Source organism: Podarcis tiliguerta, assembly GCF_965153285.1.
Source record: "Podarcis tiliguerta genome assembly, chromosome: 7".
In the NCBI taxonomy this organism is placed as follows: Eukaryota; Metazoa; Chordata; class Lepidosauria; order Squamata; family Lacertidae; genus Podarcis; species Podarcis tiliguerta.
This window is the reverse complement of record NC_139540.1, coordinates 11,499,738-11,519,576: the sequence shown is the minus strand read 5'-3', so window position 1 is coordinate 11,519,576 and position 19,839 is coordinate 11,499,738. Positions and strand designations below refer to the sequence as shown.

The 19,839-nt window shown below is 45.5% G+C and overlaps 1 protein-coding gene and 1 long non-coding RNA gene across 3 annotated transcripts in view; one reads left to right on the top strand and one right to left on the bottom strand.

Annotated features, from left to right (window-relative positions):
- Positions 1-13,362, bottom strand: part of ASAP1 (ArfGAP with SH3 domain, ankyrin repeat and PH domain 1) — a 133,750-nt gene extending 120,388 nt beyond the window's left edge. Inside the window, exon 1 of one of the 2 annotated variants that reach the window (XM_083450479.1) lies at positions 12,937-13,362. The gene's annotated coding sequence lies outside the window, so the exon portion shown is untranslated. The remainder of the gene's footprint in view (positions 1-12,936) is intronic. The other variant, XM_083450476.1, reaches the window with a different exon arrangement.
- The window catches only part of LOC310682270, a 106,390-nt gene that overhangs the window by 70,878 nt on the left and 15,673 nt on the right, over positions 1-19,839 (top strand). The window contains exon 2 of the long non-coding RNA XR_014513832.1: positions 14,330-14,466. This is a non-coding gene — a long non-coding RNA (uncharacterized lncRNA). The remainder of the gene's footprint in view (positions 1-14,329; positions 14,467-19,839) is intronic.

Below are 19,839 nucleotides of genomic sequence, written 5' to 3'. Positions count from 1 at the left end.
AACCCCCCAGGAATCACAAGACATTTTCGTCTTGCGAAGCAAGCCCATAGAGAAATTCGTCCTGCGAAGCACCTCCAAAACGGAAAACCCTTTCGTCTAGCGGGTTTTCCGTCTTGCGAGGCATTCGTCTTGCGGGGCACCACTGTATAATTATCAACACCATAACCAGACACTGGAGAGACCTGTCAGGAGTAAGCATGGACCAATGGTACCAAATATTATGGGAAACAGACTTACTAGAAAAAATAACCAATAAACTGAAACTGACACAGGGACAAACAGAAGAAGACGCCTTCACCCCGCTATGGCTCCCCTTTATCACATACACAGCCCAACAAGACAATGACAATAATCCACCAACAGCATACAAATCAATATGGCTAACCTGATCCAAAACACCCACCCACCCCACTCACACACGACAACAAAGATCACCATAGCCAATCACAAACAAACAACCACACCCTAGGCCAACCCCAACCAAAGGAACACAAGTGAACACCACAAGCAACGCTGACACCAAACCCTACATACATTAAGCATAATAGAAACATCGCCACCTGACCACACCCCCACCCATCTTCCCTCCCTCCACCCCTTTTTTTTCCTCCCCCTAATGTCTCAACAAATGAAACGGATTTGTAAAAATGTTACATGGAAAAAATACGAGAGACAACACACTTACTTCTGTAAAACAAGAAAATCTTTAATAATAATAATAATAATAATAAGTAATTATCCCCATGCTACAGATGTGGAAACAGAGGCTAAGAGAGAACCACTTGCTGAGTAAGTTCATGGCGGAGGCAAAGATTACGCCCGAAGCCCTCCTGATTCATAGCTCTATCACTCAGCCACCGTGCCGGATGTTTCGCTCTTTTGATTACTCTGCCGTTAAGTGCAGGTATTCAAATAAATAACTTCCAGATAACTCGGCCTGGGGCAGGATTAATCATCACCTCCATATGTCATGATAAATCACTTGGTTGGCTGATGGTTGTAGATCCCTTTGCTATTCGTCGCCACTGCCCCGTCCGAGTTATGTGTTTGCTATGCTCCGCTGCGGATCGGGTTACCGTCTTTTGGCAGAGATAAGCAGAGCACCTGCTGACCCATTCAATTATTGAGAGGAAACGTAACGGAGATATGCATCTCATAAACTGTGCAGCCAGGCATGCTTCCCTGGAGTTCCTCAGATGGCTATTCCCTCTCTCATTTGGGCTGGTGTTGTTATGTAAGCAGGAAAGTTGCGTAGTGAATAATCGGGCTGGACTAAAATATTGCGGGGTGGTGTTTTGGTTTTTGCTGAGGCACCGGTTTTCTACTTGCAAGCAGTTCAAAAACCAAATCAAAATGTGGCTGTGATACCTTTGCCCAGGTCCCCTGGACAGTCTGCCTGTGTTTTGACGGCCTGAACTTCCTATGTACAGTGGTACTTCAGAAGTCAAACGGAATCTGTTCCGGAAATCCGTTCGACTTTCAAAACGTTTCAAAACCAAGGCACAGCTTCCGATTGGCTGCAGGAAGCGCCTGCAGCCAATCAGAAGGTGTGGAAGCCCCGTCGGACGTTTGGGTTCTGTTATGTACTGAGTTGAATAGGATCCAAAATGCACAGTCTGATTGGTCCTACAACAATAGGATTCAGAATGCAGCAGTCTGATTGGTCCTAGAATAATAGGATTCAGAATGCAGCAGTCTGGTGGTTCCTAGAACAATAGGATCCAGAATGCAGCAGTCTGATTGATCCACAGAAGCCACCCAATCCAGCTCCAGGTGGAAGTGAATCCGTAACCTGATTGGCCTACAGGAGAATCCCGGAATTAGCCAATCACATGGGGCCCACTGTGTAAATAATGTATATAAAGCAGACATTCTGGGGGAACTTTCATTCCTCCTCAACACTATGAGCTGAATAAAGAGCATGAAATCCACTCTCGACTCCGAGTATATTTCAGGTTCCAAAGAATGTTTGCGAACTGGAACACTCACTTCCCGTTTGCGGCGTGCGGGAGCCAAAACGTTCGACTTGCAAGACGTTCGGGATCCAAGGTGCAACTGTACTTAAAACAGAAGGATGTCTACGGTGTCATTCATTCATTTATTTTTCAGGCTCATTTTGTCAATCTCAATTTTTTTGTGTGGGGACCACTCTGAAGCGCCTTTCCAAATGCTATATCTTAACAAATTGTAAAGAAGTCAAGCAACAAGAGAACGGAGAATTTTCTTCACTGGGCGGATGCATGTTGCTGGATTGGCAGAAGGGCTGGAATGTTATGACCCCAAGAGAGTTTCTGCATCAAATAAGTTATTCCAGAGTAACTGAGGGAGAAAACAAAACCAAGCCACATCCATACATGCAATGCATACACACAAAAATGTGACTGTCTTTAAATAATATCTCTCGGAAGATTCAGAAGATTGCAAATTCAATCCCTGGCATCTCCAGTTATAAGTATTAGGGTGGGAGGGAGTGTAAGGTCGCCCCACTCTCACAGTCTCTGTTTCTGCCTGAGACCATGGAGAACAGCTGCCGGTCAGAGTAGACAATGCTGGCCTAGATGGACACGGAGCCTGTTGTGATATAAGGAGCTTCCTATGTTTACCAGCTCCATCTGGTACGTAGGCTGAGACCCTACCTGCCCACAGACTGTCTTGCCAGAGTGGTGCATGCTCTAGTTATCTCTCGCTTGGACTACTGCAATGTGCTCTACGTGGGGCTACCTTTGAAAGTGACCCGGAAACTACAACTAATCCAGAATGTGGCAGCTAGACTGGTGACGGGGAGCGGCTGCCGAGACCACATAACACCGGTCTTGAAAAACCTACATTGGCTCCCAGTACGTTTCCGAGCACAATTCAAAGTGTTGGTGCTGACCTTTAAAGCCCTAAAAGGCCTCGGACCAGTATACCTGAAAGAGCATCTCCACCCCCACCGTTCTCCTGGACACTGAGGTCCAGTGCCGAGGGCCTTCTGGCGGTTCCCTCACTGCGAGAAGCCAAGTTACAGGGAACCAGGCAGAGGGCCTTCTCGGTAGTGGCACCTGCCCTGTGAAACGCCCTCCCTTCAGATGTAAAAGAGAACAACAACTACCAGACTTTTAGAAGACGTCTGAAGGCAGCCCTGTTTAGGGAAGCTTTTAATGTTTAACAGGTTATTGCATTTTAATATTCTGTTGGGAGCCGCCCAGAGTGGCTGGGGAAACCCAGCCAGATGGGTGGGGTATAAATAATAAATTTATTCATTATTATTATTATTATTATTATTATTATTATTATTATTATTATTATATTATTATTATTATTATTATTATTATTATTATTATTATTATTTTCGTAACTCCAGGGAACTTTTCTTGCATGTGAAGACAGGCTCTGGTGGATTGAGCGGACAAGACCAACAGTGTTTCCAACGGTCAAGAAGGCAGTTTCTCTACGTACCATGAGGGGCAGATGTGGCTTGTCAACCAGGGAAAGTAGTCCATTCTAGGAGAAGGAAAACTCTGACCCTAAACCTCCACTGCCTTGTGGGATATCATTGGGAGAAAAAAAGGCTAAGGAGGAAACCCTTCACAAATCCAGAGCAGAGTATCTCAGACAGTTGGACGGTGCCTTGTGTGCCCCCTTCTGTCAACTCCTGCAGCCAAGCTGGTGCCAAAAGTCTTGCTCTGCTTTCCTTTGGACCACACCAGTAAGGCCGAGAGTCTTGTCGTCTGAGTAGCCCAGGACCTCCATGCACACTGCCCAGGTGTGCTGGGCCTGGGGGTAACCTGTGAAACACGGTCCAGGACCAGACCACAATCCAGAGTCAGTCTGAAAGGTCCAAGGCAGGACATGAGGCAGGAAACCAGGCAAGGACAGATAAAGGATCTTAGGCAGGTTCTAGCATACAGCAATGTTGCTTCCACAACCTGGGGCGGGGTCCGACAGCCTTTTATCTTTGTTGGGGTAGCCACCGGTCCTGATCCCCCGGTGACTCACCTCCCTGTTTCGCCCAAAGGAGAGCACTCCTCCTGTGAATACTCAGGTCTCTCCTTCTCTCAGACCTCAGTCTCTGCAGCTCAGGAGATGTCAGTTGGTTATTAGACCCAGGGGCTGCCTCAGCCTCCCCTGACCCAACCGGTAGTGGAGCAGCTCTAAGTGATGGCCCAGCTGAAGGCAGCAAGGTAATCCCCGCTTCTGGAGCCAGGGCAGGATCTGGCCCCTGACTCAGCCCAGGTGGTGTTTGTTGCAGGGGAAACCTGTGCAGACTGGGACTCTTCAGGATCAGGCCCCAGGCTTGGTTCAGATGGTGTCTGAGGCAAAGGATCTGGTGCAGACTGAGACTCCTCTGGTTGTGATCCGAGCCTGAGTCTCAGGCCATCACACCAGCCTTGTGCCCTGGAGAGGTCACTTCACTGCTGCTAATGCAGCAGTTTTGACTTCACCCCTGGAGGCACACTCCATTGTTTCTTGAGACAGGCAGGTGACAACAACAGCAGCCTCCAGGGGCCTTTACTCACGTTCCTTGACTTTTCAAGCCCTCTGTTCCTGTTTGTTTATTCACCCTGTCCCTCGACCACCCTCTTTTTGTTGTTGTTGTTTAGTCGTTTAGTCGTGCCCGACTCTTCGTGACCCCATGGACCAGAGCACGCCAGGCACTCCTGTCTTCCACTGCCTCCCACAGTTTGGTCAAACTCATGCTGGTAGCTTCGAGAACACTGTCCAACCATCTCGTCCTCTGTCGCCCCCTTCTCCTTGTGCCCTCCATCTTTCCCAACATCAGGGTCTTTTCCAGGGAGTCTTCTCTTCTCATGAGGTGGCCAAAGTATTGGAGCCTCAGCTTCACGATCTGTCCTTCCAGTGAGCACTCAGGGCTGATTTCGTTCACAATGGATAGGTGTGATCTTTTTGCAGTCCATGGGACTCTCAAGAGTCTCCTCCAGCACCATAATTCAAAAATATCAATTCTTTGGTGATCAGCCTTCTTTATGGTCCAGCTCTCACTTCCATACATCACTACTGGCAAAACCATAGCTTTTACTATACGGACCTTTGTTGGCAAGGTGATGTCTCTGCTTTTTAAGATGTTGTTTAGGTTTGTCATTGCCTCTTTAGCAGCCTCTTTAGCATTCCTCAATCCACTCTTCAAACCAAGGACCGAACAAAGATTCCACAGCGATCGAGAACAACAGCCAAGCTCTTTTCGGGTGCGCAGACTGAAGATTTGGTCCAAATGATATAAGAGGAGCATCTTTTTGCCAGGAGGTTGCTGTGGAATGCGCTTGGTTTCCTGCATCTGCATTTTGCCAACACAAAGAAAAGCTTTTCCTGTCCAGGGAGCTGCTCAGTCTGCAAACACTTAAAAGTCAACTTCTTGGGAGTGACTTTCCCACATCTTGGGAAAGACTGGCGGTTAGCTCCCAATTCAATTCCTACTGGTGGTATGTGCATGTGTCGCAGTTACAATAAATCTCCTTTAGCAAAGAGCAACAGAAATGTGTTTTCCCCCCTTCCAGTTGCCAGTGGTAGCACTCCAATAATACGGCGGAGGAGCCAGCTTATGTTGCATCCTGTTCCTAGAAAAACAAGGGCATTCCTTTACAGAAGACTTGTAAATAGTCACTTACGTAAGAAGAGCTCTCCTGGAGGCCACAGTGCCTTATAAGAAATCTACAGCGGTTGGGACAAATGCCACTGAGGCCAGAGACATAAGTAGGTGGAACCACAGATATCTGTCTGACCTTTTACAGTAGACAACAGAAAAGCCAGAGATTTCTACACACCCCTCTCTGCATCCAGGTAAGAGCCACGGATCATAGAATCATAGAGTTGTGGAGATGGAAGGGACCCCAAGAGTCCAACTCTCGGCAATGCAGGAATCTCAGCTAAAGCATCCCTGAAAGATGGTCAGCCAACCTCTGTTTAAAAACCTGGAAACCTGGAAAGCTGCCTTAGAATCATAGAATTGTAGAGTTGGAAGGGGCGCTGAGGGTCATCTAGTCCAACCCCCTAAAGCACCCATGACAGACTCAATTTCTGCTTAAAAACCTCCAAGGAAGGAGAGTCCACAACCTCCGGAGGGAGTCCGTTCCGCTGTTGAACAGCTCTTGCTGTCAGAAAGTTCTTCCTGATGTTTAGTCGGAATCTCCTTTCTTGCAACTTGAAGTCATTGGTTCGAGTCCTACCCTCCAGAGTAGGAGAAAACAAGCTAGCTCCATCTTCCATGTGGCAGCCCTTGAGATATTTGGAGATGGCTATCTCCTCTCAGTTTCCTCTTTTCCAGGCCAAACATACCCAGCTCCTTCAACCGTTCCTCATAAGGCTTGGCTTCCAGACCCTTGATCATCTTGGTTGCCCTCCTCAGCATGAGCCTTCACGTCGCACACTGCTTAGAGGTTTTAAAAAAATATCAAGTGCTTTCAAAATGTTTTAAACAAACTAGCTGTCCAGTGAAAGGCGAAAAATAAAAAGGCCTGATTTTTTTGGGAGGAGGGCTCTGCTTAGCTTCCAACCTTTCGACTCCAGTTGCTCCCTAGGAGATTTTCTGCAATGCTCCTGCAATGCTACCACATCACTGCTTTCTAAAGCAGCTATCGAGTGACAACAGCAGGACAAAAAACAAAACCAGAACCAAAACAACCCCCTGAACACTTATGGCATGAGAACTGAGCAGATTTCATCAGGAAGTTACAGGATATGCATCAATGGAAAATGAAGAAATACGGCATCCTCAAAACATTTGCAGGTACAAATAGTGTTGAAAGTGAGATGACCACAAATGATAATGAATACGCACATTTGGAGGGAAGCCTTCTCTGGTGGCCTCGCCATAGGGAAACTATTCATGGCTACAGCATCAGCACTGCATTTTCCTATGTGGGGCGAGTCATGCATGCTTCCTGTCTCTTGTTTCTGGAATTAACGCCAGAAAAGAGAAAAAGAAGGCCTTGCCAATCTCCAAAACTAGGCATTAGATCTCCAGAGCTGAGCAAAATCAAGAGAAACAGCAGCGGGGGCGGGGACGATGAAGAGGGAAAACGAGCAACACTCATCCCCTGAAATGTTGTTTGTTAGTCCAAATTTGGTGTTTGCTTTTTAAACTTTGGGGTTTTCATTTTGAGTTCATATGAGAGAGACAGAGAGACTTGTCAAAGGCATGCATATTCCCATGGCCCTAAAATTTGATGCGGGAGACTAATGATTTTCTCCCCGCCCACATCCACATTCCTTTGCAAGATGGCTGTCTGAAAAATTTGAAGCAGGCCTCTCAAGAAGAGATTCCACAAGCTTGAAATCTCAAATATCTGCCCAGCCCTGACTTAATCTCACCTCCACCGCTGAATTACCTGCAAGGATTCATTGCACTCATACAGTAAAGAACACAAATGTGACAAGGGGGGTGAAAAAGAGCAAACTCTGTTCTGCCGCATTTCCTCGCGTACGGTGTGACTTGGAGAGGAAATACCAAAATACCACCAGAAAGCTTATTCCCACAGTGCATTCAGCCTAATCGAAACCAGAAGCACTCGGCGTTGTCCCTGTACAAAGGCTACTCTTGCCAGACTTCCAGATCAAAGAGACTCTGAAGAACCCCAGATATTCAGCATCCCTCCAGAATGACCCTCTGATTCCTCGAGAGGGCCATCTTTTGCTAGCAAATAATGGTTGTCCAAGGAATATCACGGGGATGCGGGTGGCACTGTGGGTTAAACCACAGAGCCTAGGACTTCCTTATGTAGGACGTCCTTATTTTTATCGGAGAAACGTTGCAGGGTATGGAGTTATGCAACCCGCGAGCCAAGGAGATAAGTAACTATACAACCTTTAGAAGGTATCTGAAGGCAACCCTGTATAGGGAAGGTTTTTTTTTTAGTTTAATGTTTTATTATGTTTTTATACGTGTATGTTGGAAGCTGCCCAGAGTGGCTGGGGAACCCAGTCCGATGAGTGGACTACAAATAATAAAGTTGCTATTACTCAGTGTGTGTGTTTCTCTAGAAAACATGGAGTTGTTACATTAAGTGCCACACTTTTTAACAGCAAGAAAAGAGAGGTGTCAATATTGCATATCCTTGAGTACCCGTAGAATAAAACACTGCTATTATTATCATTAGGGACGTGGGTGGCACTGTGGGTTAAACCACAGAGCCTAGGACTTGCTGATCAGAAGGTCGGCGGTTCGAATCCCCGCAACAGGGCGAGCTCCCATTGTTTGGTCCCTGCTCCTGCCAACCTAGCAGTTTGAAAGCCAGATGAGTGGCGCAACCCCAGAGTCGGCCACGAGTGGACCTAATAGTTAGGGGTCCCTTTACCTGTTATTATTATTAAATAGGACATTCCTATTTACACCGGAGAAGCTATGGAGCATATTGTGTAAATTGGCTCTTGCTGAGGCACGAGGAATGGACATTCTGCAGAGTTTTACCAGGGCTGAACACAGAAACAAAGTTCCCTGTGTCAGCTTATGCTCCAGTAGCCCCATTTCAAAAATGAGCCTGCGTTTTCCATATCTACAGTGCTGGCTGCTCTCTCTCCTCCCTTCCTGCTACGAAAATGGCACAGTCACAAGTTTTGGGGAAAGGAAAACAGCTTATACTGCAAGCCAAGCTCTTTTTTCACCGCTTTCCCATTATGCCAAACCCACAGCAAGCAACCGCATTCAGATGACCCGCTTTGTTAAAGCTATTTTTTTAGGACATCGGAGAATCATCCACTTGTCCCTCCTGAAAAATTAGTGTGGGCGATATGGGGTCAGGGCTAACACATGGAGATGGTAGCACTTAGTAAACTCCCTCCCAGGGGAAAAAACACACACACCCTAGAAACCTTCTGCCGAGGAACAGGCTGGTTCAATCAAATATATGGCATGCAGCATCCATGGCCTGCTTAGGCCTGCCAGGTTACACTGCTGCACTAAGCGAAGTTGGCCATGTGCCCCCCCCCCCTTTATGCTTTATTTGTCATAATTGCATCCATACATCCAAGACAAATCATTACAGTCATACCTCGGGTTACAGCTGCTTCAGGTTGCGCTTTTTCGGGTTACGCACCCACCGAAACCTGGAAGTACCGGAACGGGTTACTTCTGGGTTTCGGCGGCTGCGCATGCACAGAAGCGCTAAATCACGCTTTGCAGATGCGCCGATGCGGGTTGCGAATGCTGCGGGTTGCGAATATGCATTACGCACGGATCGCGTTCGCAACCGAAGCATCCACTGTATCCATATATCCAAATTATCAAGATAAAATTAAAAAAAATTGTCAGGGAACTGCCATCGGAGCTGGAGGCGGAGAGAAGGCTCCAGAGGGATGCCGGAGAGGGTCCCAGTAGGGAGAGAGGCAGCCCATCCGCTGGGGAAGGAAATCAGTGTAACACCAGTGGAGAAGGGGGGCAGATGGGGGAATCGGAGAGGTGGCTCCAGGACTCTGCGCCGGAGACCAGCGGAGAGAGTACGGGTACTCCGCTGCCCACACCCTCCCTGTGCAGAAGACTTCTGCGCAGGGAGAGTAGGAGAAGACTGGGCATCAAACAGCTTTTATGCTGGAAAAGGTTTAAGAAACGCCCAGTGACAGATTCTGCCTGCGACTGAGGCAGCCACGGAACTTGAGGCTGTCCAGACAGAAAGGGTCCAATCAGGTAACCTAGCCAGGAGTGGCGGCAACTTACGCACGAGCAACCCCTAGAACCATTACAGACATGTAAGTCTTCAAATCATAAGTTTGTTACGTAGTTTGACTTCCCGTCCTTTCCAATTTCCTTTCACTCTAATAAATCTATTGCCTTGAATTATCAACATATTAATAATAAACTGATAATGTACATCTGTGTAGATATGTCTATTCTTACCCTTATATCTTTAATTATTTACAGAGCTTGCTCAAATGCTGCGACCGAATTCAAATTGCAACACTTATTTTTTGAATATCTCTTTAAAGGTAAAGGTAAAGGGACCCCTGACCATTAGGTCCAGTCATGACCGACTCTGGGGTTACGGCGCTCATCTTACTTTATTGGCCAAGGGAGCCGGCATACAGCTTCAGGGTCATGTGGCCAGCATGACTAAGCCACTTCTGGTGAACCAGAGCAGTGCACGGAAACGCCGTTTACCTTCCCGCCGGAGCGGTACCTATTTATCTACTTGCACTTTGATGTGCTTTCGAACTGCTAGGTTCGTAAGTAAGTAAGTAGATTATATTTTTTAAACTTACTTCCCAAGTTGCTGCCTGATTCTGGCTATACCATAAATATAAATATTTTGCCTGCATAGTTTTTAACTGCTACTGTTGCTGCGAACCAATGCAAGGTTGTAAGTAAATTATATCTTTAAACTTACTTCCCAAGTTGCTGCCTGAATCTTCGTTAAGCAGGGTAAGATGGGGAAAGCCAGCTAACTTCATAACGAGCCTTGCTCAAAACAAGACTTTGCAGCCTCATTCCTAAATTTTGCTGCCAAGGATGGGATTTTGAAGCTCTGTTCAACCTTCACACAGAGAGAGCACCCAGCCATCATGACTAGTAGCATCTGCTGAAGGTTCAATCCCCAACATCTCTGGGTAGCGCCAGTCTGAAACCCCAGAGACCTGTTGTTGCCAGTCAGTGTCAACAATACTGAGTTAGATGGACCAATGGCCTGATTTGTTGCATTTCCCAAAAGACCTGAAGCCTTCCCACTAGGGATAATGAGTGATAATATTTCAAAGAAGGCATTCAAACTCTTTCTATATGCGGCAGCTGCAGCTAGAACGGTATATGTGAAAAAATGGAAAGATAAGAGGTACCTACAAAAGAATACACAGAACTAGTTATCTATGACTGTGAAACGAAAACGTAGTGCTTTGGAGAATATCTTAGAGGGTACACTATTCAGTTTAACCTACATGTAGGAGTTAAGCAGCAGATAATATCAAATAAAAGAAGATTTGAGAGAAAAAACGGGTGGAATATCAGGATATGCAGCTGACCAAGGTTTGCTTAGAATGCCATGGAAAGTTGGACTGGGAAGTCCTAGGAAAAGGGATAAATGAAGGATATGGTATGATGTGTGTGTACAAAAGTTGTAAAAAGGCATTACAGTGGTACCTTGGGTTACATATGCTTCAAGTTACAGACTCTGCTAACCCAGAAATAGTGCTTCAGGTTAAGAACTTTGCTTCAGGATGAGAACAGAAATCGTGCCCTGGCGGCGTGGCGGCAGGAGGAGGCCCCATTAGCTAAAGTGGTGCTTCAGGTTAAGAACAGTTTCAGGTTAAAAATGGACATTCGGAATGAATTAAGTACTTAACCCGAGGTACCACTGTAAAAACACACACACAAAACCTTAGACCCATTCTGGTCTCACTACCACCTCTGCTGATCGCTTTGTCTCTAAACTGAGATGGTGGAAGGAGATGGAAATAAGAACCACTGTCCCTGATCAGGGCTTCTTCACCACACTGCTGTCCAGGGAGGGACCCCCCCCCCAATCATTCTCAAGGATTCACACTGGTGGGTATGTGTGTGAAATGTATTTCTGGAAGAACACATCTGTTTACAGGGCACACAAATAGCACAACTTTCAAATGCAATCTTGGCTCTGCCTCCCTTTCCAAATTTGATGCTGGCTCATCTAAAACTACATTTCTGTCTTTCACAGAAGCATGCCAACAAACAGGGGAGACCCCAGAAACAGAAGTACTGCAGTTATGACTGCAGTAATCCCCATGAACTTCACTGGACCTTTTGCTTCTGAGTCAAAAATGCATATGGTTACTCTATAAGCGACGCGTGTGAAATCTGCCCTCTTAAGGCTGCCTAGGATTGTGGCCTTAATTTGGAGAGCATTACTTGGTAGTCAGTGGAAGAAAGTTATCTCTAAACCAAATGCACATTCTTGGCACCACATGCTTTGCATCTATTTATTTGCAAAATTTATAACCCACCCTTTACCAGATGGTCCCTTTTGATCCACAGACAATGGAAATTCCATAAAAATAGAAATTAAAAAAAGGATTATTCCCAGGATTACTGTTGAAAATATCATTTAAAAAATAATTCTATGGTGTGAAATATTGCATAATTAGGGTCTGATCTTGTTGCAGGTAACAATAGATGATATATTCACAGGATTGGACCTAAGAACCACCTTTCAGCACAGAGGGAGACCATCCAATCTTTTTCATAATGATCCTAGTAAAACACACACACACTACATGCAAAGAGCACTCCCACCCGAACATTCAGATACAATTTTCAGCTGTTAGCCAAAGAACTAATTTTTATATTCACACTTTTATTACTGTCTAATTTTTCAGCAGGGATGTCTGTGGCTAACTCTGGCCCCTTCGTGGCCCCTTCTTACATTTGATCCAAATCTCCCCTTTTAGTGCTGAAATATTTGAAAAGACAACAAAAATAAATGGGGCATGCACACTGCGAAGAAATTTTAAAACTGAACTGGAGTTGATTTGCAACAGGCCTGTGAGGAATGCAAATCACATCCATCCATAATGATATAGTTATTTGAAGAAGGTTGTGTGTGTTTTTGTTTTAGATTTTTTTGGGTTGGTTTGTTTTTTTTTTTGCTGGTGGGTAAGACTCAATGTGAAAACTTAACTTTCTGCCAGTATCAAGACAATGGATTTGAGCATGTGGCTTCTTTGCAAGCCCAGCTCCGTAAAAAATTTGCTCACAAGAGCAGTTCTTAAAAGTTAATGCGAGTAAGGATTTCTGGGCCGAGCATAGAAATTTGCAGAGTGATCCTTCCTGACGTTGCAGAAGTTAATTGCTTAGCACCATTTATTTTGCGCAAGGAAATGCAAGCATTTGCAGACAATTAAAACATGAGACAAACAACATAGCAAAAACAAGCACTTTCGCTGTGATTTGAAATTTAAGACAACCATACATAAAGAGCAGAGACACGAGCTGGGCTCCCGTCTCTCGACTAAGCATCCCTAAAGACGGTGTTGATAACTCACCAAGACTTGTCCACAGTGATCTCCCATTCCAGAAGTGCCCGCCAAAATGTAGGCCATCATTCCATATTAAAGGTTAAAAATTATTTTCCCACGGGCAGCTGAACAGGGAAAAAATGGTCCACGCTGCTCCAGTGATAACTCCCAGGAATTGGGGGTTAATATTTGATTTCTTGGTTCAGACTGAAAGAAAATCCAAAATCCAGGGATCCACAGATGTTTCCTGGGAGCCTAAGAGTTTTTGACTTGCATCCATAAAAGTCCTGGCCGGTAAGGAGACACAAATACAATTGGTAAGCCAGCAGGAAGGAAAGTCTACCATGTGAGCTGAAAGGGGCTGGGGGTGGGGAGGCCACTCACTGGACACCCCTTGGGCTGATAGAAGAGATTTCAGGAAATCCAAACACTTAAACAGGAAATCTGAATGCTGGATAAACATTCCATAATCTCCACTGCTAAGTGAACATGCAACCTCTCCTGTTAACCCTTCCCTGCTCTGGGCGGAATGCAAAACTCAATTGGACATACTTTGTTGTAACCGGATCTCTCTTAACGTTCCACCATGTGCTTGCGTGTGTCTCTGAGGTATGACATTACTCCAGAATGGTGGTTAGGTTTTTTTTCCTCCCCTTTCTTCGTTCCTTTCAGAATTTACTAGCATCTGGCGGGGTTAGAAAGCCTCCTTCCTCCCCATTGTTCCTTAATCTGTGCCTGGCAACATTTTAGTTAAAAGCGTGGCGATTTTCTGCCGGTTAATATTTTCCACCAGCCAAGCAGTCCTGCAATGCAGCTTTGATTTGTAGCAGGAAAGGAATGCTAGGATACTTATTAGCTAAGTGTCCCCCCCCCCAGCCAATGGCTCCTTTTTGCTTTGTTTCCATTGCACAGAGTAGCTCCCCTCCGCCACCATTCCTCCTCTTCTTCACGTGCTCCTACATGTCATTTTCTCAAAGGTTAATTTCTGCGTGTCACCTGTTGATTTATTTTATTATCCTCCTGGCCCTCTGTGTTTGGTAAGGGAGATCCGGTTGCAATAATTCCATAAAGAAAACAGAAAGATCACTTAAAAGAAGATATTGGGTTGTGGCCAATGTTAGTTCTACTCAGAGCCCAACCCACAGAAATGAATGAACATGACTAACTTGGGTCCATGCATTTCAATGGGTCTACCCTCTCTGTACAGTGGTACCTTGGTTCCTGAATGGCTTAGTTGTTGAGCAAACCAGCTCCCGAACGCTGTAAACCTGGAAGTAAGTGTTGTGGTTTGCAAACGTTTTTTGGAAGACAAACGTCCAACACGGCTTCCAATTGAGTGCAGGAAGCTCCTGCAGCCAATTGGAAGCCGCGCCTTGATTTTCTAACAGACTCCCAGAATGGATTAAGTTTGAGAACCAAGGTATAGAACTTAGCTGGGTGCAACTCACGGGGTGGTAGTTATACTCAGAGTAGACCCCTTGAAGTTGACACATTTGACTAACTGTTCCCTACTAAGGCCATTTCCTGAACCAAAAAGCACTTCAAACAGGCATAAAGGTAAAGGTAAAGGACGACTCTAGGGTTGCGGCGCTCATCTTGCTTTACTGGCCAGGAAGCCAGCGTACAGCTTCCGGGTCATGTGGCCAGCATGACTAAGCCACTTCTGGCGAACCAGAGCAGCGCACGGAAACACCGTTTACCTTCCCGCCAGAGTGGTACCTATTTATCTACTTGCACTTTGACGTGCTTTCGAACTGCTAGGTTGGCAGGAGCAGGGACCGAGCAACGGAAGCTCACTCCGTCGAAGGGATTTGAACCGCTAACCTTCTGATCGGCAAGTCCTAAGCTCTGTGGTTTAGACTACAGTGCCAACTGCAGATTGTTGGGTGCTGAGAGTTGTTAGGAGACCCCATTCCCTTACTACCATTTCCAAAACAGTTTAATAAAGGAGATTCTGACTCATCATCAGGAAAAACTTTCTCGGCAGTAAGATTTGCTAAACAGTGGAACTGTCAACACTTGGGGCGTTGTGGTCTCTCCTTCCTTGGAGGTTTTTAAGCAGAGGTTGGATGCCCATCTGAGCTGGATGCTTTAGCCGAGATCCCTGCATTGCAGGGGGTTGGACTAGATGACCCTCAGGGTCCCTTCCAACTCTGCAATTCTGTGATTCTACGAAATGCACGAAGGACAGGACTATTGATGACTGTTAGCCGTGATGGCTCTGCTCTGCTGCTGCAGCTGGAGACAGCAATGGTTCTGAATACCAGCTGCTGGAAACCACAGGAGGGGAGAGGCGTGTTGTGTTCATATCCTGATTGCAGGTTTCCCACAGGCTGGCCACTGTGAGAACAGGATGCTGGACTCAGAAGGGCCATGGGCTCCCCTTATAGTTCATTGCACTACTAAAATCCAGAGCACTAAGACCCGGTGCGAGGGTAGTGGGAAGGTGCCGTTATGTTTTGGGTATTTTGTCTCAAGCTTAAAAAAAATAGCTCTGCGTGCCATTTGGAAGGGAGGACAAACTGGCCGTTTGTTCTGCGGCTCGTACAGGACATGCTCCGAGGCTCCCCTGCTTTGCAAAGGCGCACATGCCCTCACCAATGTCACCAGACTGTAGCAGCTGTCCAACTGTGCAGAACAGCGCAGCATAATAGTTCGGGAACAGAAGCGGAAAAGGCGAGAGCCAAAGGAGACAGCAGGAATTTCGACATAGTGACTCGGAATGAAATGTATCTAATCCTCAAGCATTTAGATGCCTGCTTTATTCATGTGGGATGTGTGTGCGCGCAAAAAGTTTAGCAGCCACAAATACACAAGGATTTCACTCGCAATGTTGCTTTGCTTTCAGCACAGAAGGAGAATCTTAAAATTAAGAATCTTAATGGTTTTTAAATTGGCCTGATGTGTACATTCTTTCTTATTATCCTGTGCCAACAAGTTAATGAGACATACTGATATTTATTTAATGTTCTTGTTTCAGTTTCAGACTTTTTTTAAATTTGCCCACTAGCATAGGTTACTTGAAATGTGGAATGGATAGGTCTATTATAGGACTGTAAATTTTGAAAGTATTTCAGGGTCATCTAGCTCAACCCCTCACCGATGCAGAAAATTGGTGATAGGGTTTTAAGCAGGGCTCTGCTTAAAAACTTCAAATGAATGAGTTTCCAAGGTGGTTTTTCCCATAGCCAGATGTTCCATACTGTGGCTATCACACAGGGTCCCCGGACGTTTGACGGTCTATTGATCCCTGTGCCACCATTGTGCTTGCTTCCCCGCTGCCACCAACCCGTTACTCTCTGGTAAAACACTGAGTCCAGACAGTTGTTAAAAGTGAACAACCCCCCCCCAAGTTTATTTTACAAACATTAACAAGTTTATGGTTTCTCAGATAATATTCCTGACAGTATCTTAACTTTAGTTTCTTTACCGGACTATACCTTCCTAATACCTTCTGACTGATTATCTCAACTGTTTGACTGACTCCTCTTAACAAATTCTCTCACTCTCTCACATCAGATTTGCCCAACTCACAGACTTATCCTCTCTGTCTCTTCTAACTCCAGACTGTCTTCTCAACCACCCTAACTCTAGGTGAAGGTAAAGGGACCCTTGACCATTAGGTCCAGTCGTGGCCGACTCTGGGGTTGCGGCGCTCATCTCGCTTTATTGGCCGAGGGAGCCGGTGTACAGCTTCTGGGACATGTGGCCAGCATGACCAAGGCGCTTCTGGTGAACCAGAACAGCGCATGGAAACAACGTTTACCTTCCCACCAGAGCGGTACCTATTTATCTACTTGCACTTTGATGTGCTTTCGAACTGCTAGGCAGGAGCAGGGATCGAGCAACGGGAGCTCACCCCATCCTGGGGATTCGAACCACCAAACTTCTGATTGGCAAGTCCTAGGCTCTGTGGTTTAACCCACAGCGCCACCCGCGTCCCACCCTAACTCTAACTCCCCCCCAAACTCCTCTCTGCTTAAACCTTATACAGTCATATTTTGAGCTGAATGTGCTTCAGGTTGAGCGCCTTCAGGTTGCGCTCCGTGGCAACCCGGAAGTAACGGAGCGTGTTACTTCCAGGTCTCGCCACTCGTGCATGTGCAGATGCTCAAAATGATGTCACGTGCATGCGCAGAAGCGGCAAAACGTGACCTGCGCACGTGCAGATGTGCCGTCGCGTCTTACGTTCCATTCAAGATGCGAACGGGGCTCCGGAATGGATCCCATTCACATCCCGAGGTACCACTGTACACAGTTAACTCCGCCCCTTGGGTTCCCATTGGTTAGTCCTTTTACAATTCGTTAACCCTTTCCTTATGAACCCAGTACGATGTCACACACAACTAGGAGGGCAAACGCCACATACCATCTTGTCTTCTGCTGTTTATGTATGAACATGCTTATGAGCTGATGGAAAATCATGCTTCGTTCCCGACTGTAGAACTGTAGAGTTCAAGAGGGACCATGAGGGCCATCTAGTCCAACCCCCTGCAATGCTGGAATCTTTATGCCCAATGTGGGTTTCGAACCCGTGACCCTGAGATTGAGAGTTTCCTGCTTGGAGCCTGTGTACAGTAGAAACCAAACTCCTCCAGCCAGGCCACACCTCTGAGCAAGCTCTACAGGAGCTGCTTGCCCAGGCCATAGCTGGTTCTCTGAAAAGGCCCTTATTTAAATAATCATGCATACATTACAGATATCGTCAGGAAGTTCTCCCTCGTGCTCATTCGAAACTCCCTTTCTTGTAATTTAAACCTGCTGGTTCAGGTCCTCTCCTCTGAAGCAACACAGCACGAATCTACTTCATCATTTTCCAGGAACATTGGCTGCTGTTTTATATTGAGTCAGACAATTGGTCAATCAAGTTCAGCATAGCCTACATTGCTGGAAGAAGCTCTCTAGAATCTCAAGCTGAGTTTTCTCCTATCCTTACCTGGAGTTGCCAGGATTGATGTGATTTAATGGATCACAGTCCGCTTTCCTCTCACACGAATCGCAAAGCATCTTCTAAACAATAAACAGCAAGAACAGGGCATCACAGATGCAACAAATGGTGCAGAACATTAACAGATCACCATTAAAACAATGGCAGTCCATAAAACACTGTTAACAAAATGACTAGGAAAATAAGCAAAACAGCACAACCGTGTTGTGGGATTCACAAAGCACAACAGCATTAGCAATCTGTAAAACAATATTAGCTTTGTTAACAAAATAGCGACCAGAAAATAAATGAAGCACTGTTGCGTTTATGCACACACTCCCCCCAACCCCATGACTCATAACCTCCCACTTGATTCAATTCATTAAAATACACATAATGCAAGAACTCCTTTCTGAAGATTCCTAGTGCTGGAGCAGTGATGTAGCATGGGGGGCCCACAAGGGAAGTTGCCCCGGGCGCAAAATTGTTAGGGGCACCAAATTTCAACATTTGATGCTGCCCCAATACTGCTGAGCACTTCCATTGTTGGTCTCCATTGAAAATGGCTTCTCCATGTGAACCAGGAAGTGATAATAATAATCTAACAATTATTATAATAATTTATTATTTATACCCCGCCCATCTGGCTGGGTTTCCCCAGCCACTCTGGGCAGCTTCCAACAAAACACTAAAATACAATAACCTATTAAACATGAAAAGCTTCCCTAAATAGGGGATGTCTTCTAAAAGTTTGGTAGTTGTTTTTCTCTTTGACATCTGGTGGGACGGCATTCCACAGGGCGGGTGCCACTACCGAGAAGGCCCTCTGCCTGGTTCCCTGTAACTTGGCTTCTCGCAGAGATGGAACCGCCAGAAGGCCCTCAGAGCTGGACCTCAGTGTCTGGGCAGAACGATGGAGGTGGAGACACTCCTTCAGGTATACTGGACCGAGGCCATTTGTCTCCGGACAATGGAATGTCCCTTCTTTTCTTATCTCTGTGGCTCCAGTTTCCTGAGTGACACAGATGCTGTTAGGCCTGTTTAACTCCCTCCCTCCCTCCCACCCCATTCCTCTGCACAGCCCTGGGTACTTTCAACCCACGCTATGCTACAAATGGAACAAACCATTGCCTGAAAGCCAGTACAAAGCCTTTCTCCCATCACCAGGATCAAAGCTGGGCCTTCTGCATGCAGGACAGCTGTTAAGCCACTGAACTACAGCCCCATCTGTGTGACAGTCTCTTAAACATTTGAAGATGCCTCTCATCTCACCTCTTTATTTCCTTTTCCCTGAGGCTACAAATGCCCTCAAACTTTCCTCATAAGTTATTGTGTGGTTTTTGGGGGAAATTCTTTATTTATGATTTTCAGGTTTATACATTTCACTAATTTTACAATCTTTTTAACATTTCAAAACTCGACTTCCTTCCCCCTCTTTCTGCGGTTCTGTAAATTTATTTTTAATATCTTCTGCATGTCCAAATAAACTTCATTTGTTCGTTTATTCGTCTACTTTAAATATACACTCTTATGAAACTGCAGGTTATTACAATAATCCTGCCAATGTTCTTACCTGTTTACAATTTATCTGTAAATATTCAACAAACCATTTCTATTCTTTTATAAAAAGTTTGTTATCTTGATTTCTTATTCTTCCGGTAAGTTTTGCCATTTCTGCATATTCTGTAAGTTTTTGTATTCATTCTTCCTTTTCTGGGACTTCTACTTCTTTCAATTTTGGGGCGAGTAACATTCTTGCCACTGTGTTGGCATACATGAATAAGTTTCTGTACAGGTTTGGTAGTTCTGTCCCTATAATTCCCAAAAGATAAGCTTCTGGCTTTTTATAAGAAATGTTATTTTAAACATCCTTTTCAATTCATTATATATCATTTCCCAGTAAGCTTTAACCTTACTACAAGACCACCAAATATTACAAAAAGAACCTTCTTTCTCTTTACATTCCCAACACTGATTTGATTTAGATTTATACAGTTTTGCCC